The sequence below is a fragment of the Furipterus horrens genome, unplaced genomic scaffold, assembly GCF_987537825.1.
Source record: "Furipterus horrens unplaced genomic scaffold, mFurHor1.1.pri manual_scaffold_3, whole genome shotgun sequence".
Lineage (NCBI taxonomy): Eukaryota > Metazoa > Chordata > Mammalia > Chiroptera > Furipteridae > Furipterus > Furipterus horrens.
In genome coordinates this window covers 183,009,982-183,016,026 of record NW_028327173.1, presented here as the reverse complement: position 1 = coordinate 183,016,026, position 6,045 = coordinate 183,009,982, and the positions used below count along the sequence as shown (strand labels likewise).

The following is a 6,045-nucleotide window of genomic DNA, read 5'->3' as shown; positions in this document are numbered from 1 at the left end:
AGACAGTAGATGACTGACTTGAGATATGAACTTGGGTCTGTTTTCTTTTGATTTTTCTTTAAATATTTTATTTACTTATTTTTAGAGAGGAGGGAAAGGAGGGATAAAGAGAGGGAAAGAAACATCAATGTGTGGTTGCTCTTGAACTCCTCTAACCAGGGATCTGGCCCGCAACCCAGGCATGTGCCCTGACTGGGAATTGAACCGGTGATCCTCTGGCTCACAGACCAATGCTCAATCCACTGAGCCACACCAGCCAGTGCTATTTGCTTTGCTTTTCCCCCCTAGATTTATTGGGATGTAATTGACAAATAACATTGTGAAACTTGAAGGTGTACAACATGATAATTTGATATGCATATATTGTGAAATGATTACCACAATAAGGTTAGTTAATACATCCATCACATCACATAGTTACCATTTTGTGTGGGGGTGGGGGTGAGAATATCTAAGATCTACTCTCTAAGCAAATTTCAAATATACAGCAGAGTATTGTAAACTAGTCACCATGCTGTACATTAGATCCATGCACTTGGGTCTGTTTGAATGCAGAGCCTGAGTTCCTACCAGTATCCTGTCTCTTAGAGGATGCTAGATCACACTTCAACCTTGTGAGAAAAGCAGGTATGTGTAAGATTTGCTTTCTTTCCAACCACCTTTGGATGTTTTCTCCTTCAAGTTCTAGAGAAGCCGCAGTCTCCCCCCAAAACAAGTGGTTCGTTTCTGCCCCCTAGAGGACGCAGACTGCACCACTGAGAATAAAGGCAGGAAGGCAGTGGCTGAAAAGTGCTCAAAATCTGGGCAGGTCCAGGCCCGCAAGAAACAAATCTTAGACAAAACAAAACAAGAAACCCAGCCTTTAAGTCACGGAAAGTTGCTGATAATGAGCTCGGGGGCGGGGGGCAGCGGGGTTGGACCAGCAGTAAGAAGGGTATTTCAAGTGCAGGACCAGCAGTTGGACTGGGACTCTTGTGTTTAACACGTGAGCCCAGGTAATTCTTGTGATCAGGCAAGTCTGGGAAACGCAGATGCGTGTGATTCATTCATCCTACACGGGCTTGCAGAATGCTTCCCACCCACAGCCCACTGTCACTTCAGCAGGTAGCGGACCCCATGGGAGTCAAGGATGGGTCCCTGTTCATGGTCAATTACATCACCTCTCAGGGCCTTGGAGTCCTAATTTAGAGAGTGGCCCATTTTCTAAATGGTGTGGGAGCCAGGAGACCCAGGTTGTACATGTCGACAGGTTGTGCTTTACTTAATCTCCCAGACCTCAGTTTCCCTGCCTGCAACACATGGGGGTGAGAAATCTCCCAGTTTCCTTCCAGCTCCAAGATTCCTGAGTCTCTCTCTGTCTCTGCCAGACTCCAACCTTCAAGAGGCCACAGGGAAACCTTAGGTGACCTGCTCAAGAGGCACAGACCCACCTCCTGCCACCCTGCTCACAACATTGCCAGGAGCAGCCTGTGGTCCCCCTCCTCCCACTAGTGTCCCTGTTGTTTGCGGTCACAGCCACACTATAGGGTCCTTTTTTCACTGCTGCATGGAGTGTAAAGGTAACTTTCTATTCACTCAAAGGCCCTGGGGAAAGTGAAGCTGGTTTAGAAAAGGAAAGCTCTCTAGAAACCCAGAATTAGGGCTTCTGAAATCCTAATCTCTGGAACCAGGTGGACCGGTCTTCAAATCCTAGCTCTGCTGCTCATTAGCTGTGCAACTTTGGTCAAGTTACCCATCCTCTGCTTGATTTCCTCCTCTGTGAATTGGGCACAAGGATAGTACCAATCTCCTTGGATGGCGGTGAAGATGAAATGAGATGATGCCATGAGAAGTGCTTAGATTGATACCTGGAATGTGATGTTCTGGAATGTCCCCTGACTCATTTAAAGGTTTTTAATGATGCCAAACCTTCCGTTCCCAAATTTCTCCGGGTGAGTCCTTAGTGAATCCCTGGGGTCACAGTGCCACTACCATGTCACCAGAGCGGGGGCCACCTGGGCTTGAGGCAGCAAGAAAAGTGATGGATGAGGGGCCCAGAGCAGGCAGAGCGGAAGCCTCCCCAACGCCCCACACAGGAGCCAGCCCAGCAAGCTTGCCCTGGGAGGAGGGCGCGTGGCCCTGCTTAGCACTCTGGTTGATTACAGTTGGAGAGTGAATAATTACTGACTTTGCCCTTGTAATAAGCTATTATTTTTATTGTTGTTTTTAAATTTTTTTATTTATTTACCTCTAGAGAGAGAGGAGGGGCGGGAGAAGGAGAGGGAGAGAAATATCAAAGTGTGGTTGCCTCTCGTGAGCCCCTTGCTTGGGACCTGGCCTGCAATCCAGGCATGTTCCCTGACTGGGAATCAAACCGGTGACCCTTTGTTTCGCAGGCTGGTGCTCAATCCACTGAGCCACACCAGCCAGGGCAGCTATTGTTTTAGATTAAAATTAAATAAAAATAAAATCCACAAAAACACCTAGGCACTGCAGAGCAGCAGCAAACAAATGTATGGGATTGTCCAGAAAGAGTACTAATGTCTTAAGAGCAAAATGTTTATTGACTGAAAACAAGGGTTTTCATAAGAACTGGTTTCAGCACAAAAACACAGTTTTTGAGTCTGCACTGTTTTGCTCCAACCCAAGTGAAAAGAAGCAGCCCCTGAGGCCTGGGGGCCAATTTGGGGTGGGGTGGGGTGCAGAGGGGCACTGGGGTCTGATCTCACAATCAACAGAGGGCCCCACACTCTGGAGTTTCACATTCTCTCCAGGAGACAGAATTGAAAGAAGGTGACATTCAGAGTAGAACTCTAAATCATGTTCCATCACCGTATTTAAGATGTGTCCTGGAATTATAATGCGAAAGCACAATGACCTTTACTCTATTTTTCTGTAGTAAAAGTATTACCCTGTTGTGGGTAAACATTTAATATACCACAGTTCTCAGTACCTTTCTGTTTTGTGTAGGGGCGTAGTTCACATTTTAACATACTAGGAGCCTTAAAAAAAATGCACGTGACTGCGGGTCTGTCTTGATCTCCAGGAGTCAGGACCTGATGATGAGAGCAAAGGGTCAGTGCAGCCCTGGTTGTAACTATGTCTCCTGCAAAAATGGTTTCTCCCCAAAATGGTTTTCTCAGCATCTCTTTGCTTCTTGATAAGAAAAGATAACCTGGTAAAGGGCCAGTCCTCCCCTTCTCATTCCGAGGAGACACGTCTGCAAGGACAAAACCTGAAAATATAGGAGGAAATCATTGAAACACTCTGCCTAAGTGACATAGGGAACATTGGAACTATAGGAGCTCATACTAGGGGCCGCATGAAAAATATGTCTCACTTGTTATAACATTAATGTTGCTTATTTAGTTGTAAAGTTCAGAATCAAATTGTAGAAATCTCTTAAGTCTTCCTTGTAGTTATGGAACAAAACGTAAAATATCATTTGACCATACAAAGTATATCTAACAAAACAAAGCAAAATAAAACAAACAAACAAACCCTGAAAATGCTCATCATTCAACCAAACCGACAAGGGTGCCTGACAGAGGCACTTACACAGGTGTCTCACCCCTCCCTACACTTGTTCCACCAGGGTTTGAACTACAGACAGCACATTTCTCTGGATTCGTGACAGCTCTTAACCACAGCCCCAGATAACACCAGCCAGTCTTCTTCCACTTCTTGTGTAAACCTCTGAAGCCTATGATAAACTACATCAAAATTCCAACTCGAGTATTTGCCACCTGCTCCGCCCCTATGTAATTAAGATGACGTACTTGGCCTCGATATCTAGGACATTTTTGTTCGTTTAACACATCTCAGAAATCAGTTTGAAGTAAAAAGGGTGGAAGCCTCCCTCTCCAACATCCTCTCTTGAAGATAATAAAAATCTTGGCCATTGACTTTATCCAGCAAGAGTGCTGGCAGCCAAGCCACCTACCCGGATAAGTCACAGCCACACCCTTTTCTCACCCACAGTGCTAACAGCTCAATCTTTAGAAGCCAACTTTCTCTCCAACCATAGCTAGTGGGAAAATGCAGAAAGGCTTAGTGTTGATCCAGAGTCCTCTGAATTGACATCTTTTTCAGAGATAAATAGTTCACTGTCTGTCTGTCTATTTATCTATGTACACATACATCTACACGACTAAGGCAGTATTTTTAAAAAGTGAGAGATAATTCATATAACAAAACGTACCAGTTTACAGTTCAATGGTCTGAAGTATAGTCCTCTGTAAAGCAGCCATCACCAGTCTCTAATTCCAAAGCATTTCCATTGTGACAAAAAGACACCCCGTTAGGAGTCATTCTCCACCACCAACTCCTCAGCTTCTAGCAGCCACTATCTACTTTCTGTCTTTATATGGAGTTGCCTATTCTGGACATTTCCTATAACTGAAATCATATAATATTTGTCAGTTTGTATCTGGCTTATTTTACTTAGCATGATATTTTCAAATTTCTTCCATATTGTGGCATGTGTGAGTACTTCATTCCTTCTTGCTGCCGAACAGTGTTCCATTGTGTGCACGTCCCACGTTTTATTCATCCACGCATACATTGATGGACACTTGGGTTGTCTCCACTTTTTTTTCTATTATGAGTAATATTGCTATGAACATTCATATAGAAGTTTCTGTGTTCACGTTCTCATGAGCTAATTCCTAAAAATAAATCTCTTTGTGTATATATATGTGTGTGTGTATATACACTATTGGTTCTGTTTTTCTCAAGAATTCTGACTAATACACTAGATGATAAAAGGCTGTACAACCTTCACCCTGCTCTCTTTTTTTTTAGGTAATTACCTTTGGAAAGAAGTCACCATGTTTTAAGGAAGCCCAGGCCACATGGAAAAGCTACATGTCGATATTCCCACCAACAGCTCCAATGAAGCCCCCAGCTGGTGGCCAGGATTCATCACCAGGAGTGTGGTTAAAGGAGCCTTTGAATGACATGGCTCCAAACTCCAACCTTCATCATCATCTGCCATCTGAAGCCCCAGACACGCTCATTGTGTTTGGTTTGAATTCCTAACCAACAGAAATCTGGAGATAATAAATGATTACATAATTTTGCTTCAACGGTTAATTCAGATGTTTATTTATGTATTGATTTTAGAGAGAGAGGGAGAGAGAGAGACTGATTTGTTGTTCCACTTATTCATGCACTCATTGGTTGATTCTTGTATGTGCCCTGATTGGAGATCAAACTCACAACCTCGGTGTATCAGGATGATATTCTAACCAACTGAGCTACCTGGTCAGGGCTCAACATTTTTTAACCTAAGTGAGTCTATACTTGAAAGACCAAGATGGATAAGGTCTCTAAAGATGGTGAAGATTTAAATTGCAATGAAAGCTTTGCTATCAAATCTGTGAAAAATGCACACACCCTACCTAATCTAGGGATGTACCCACCCTCAGTGATTTCTTGACTAGGCGCTTTCAGTGATGAGGCAGAGTAGGACCCAAACTACACCCTCTAATGTCTGACCTGGAGAGATGCCACCTTCCCTCCCGGTGGCTATACACCTGGACCCTCAGGGGTCTGGCCTCCCACGTGCACCTCCAATCCGTGCTGCCCACATTTAACATTTAAGGGAAACTGATGGCTAGCTCTGAGGAAGACACTGGCCAGGAGTAAGTGGCAGCTTTCCAAATCTTCTCAAATGAGGAGATTTAGATGGACCAACCTCCGGATGCAGGGTCAAGCCCTCTGGAGGCCAAGAGGATATTCAATCAAGCCCAGGCGGTCCAGGAAGAGATAGAAGCTGCCCCCAGCACACTGCCGCGAGGACAGGAAGGCCAGATTGGACGTGAAACAAGGGCTCAGGGCTGGAGCTTTCCTTCAGACTTCAACATTTGAACTCGGGAATCTGACTTCAGGCCAAGCAAAATAATTCTAACCAGTGGCTAGTCCCAAAGACAACAATGCCCATGATGACGGTGACATATTCTCACGGCAGAGCAGCCAGCAGAGAATCTGGGAGGGTCCTAGTCACAAAGCCCATGTTTCACACAATGAAAGTTGTGCTTCCCCTTGAAACACAAGCAAGCAATA

At 44.6% G+C, this 6,045-nt stretch overlaps 1 long non-coding RNA gene across 1 annotated transcript; it reads left to right on the top strand.

Moving 5' to 3' along the window:
* Window positions 1–503: 503 nt before the first annotated feature.
* On the top strand, window positions 504–5,066 carry LOC150016915 (uncharacterized). The gene is made up of 2 exons (XR_016510077.1): window positions 504–627; window positions 4,783–5,066. It is a non-coding gene; the product is annotated as an uncharacterized LOC150016915 (long non-coding RNA).
* Window positions 5,067–6,045: the final 979 nt, after the last annotated feature.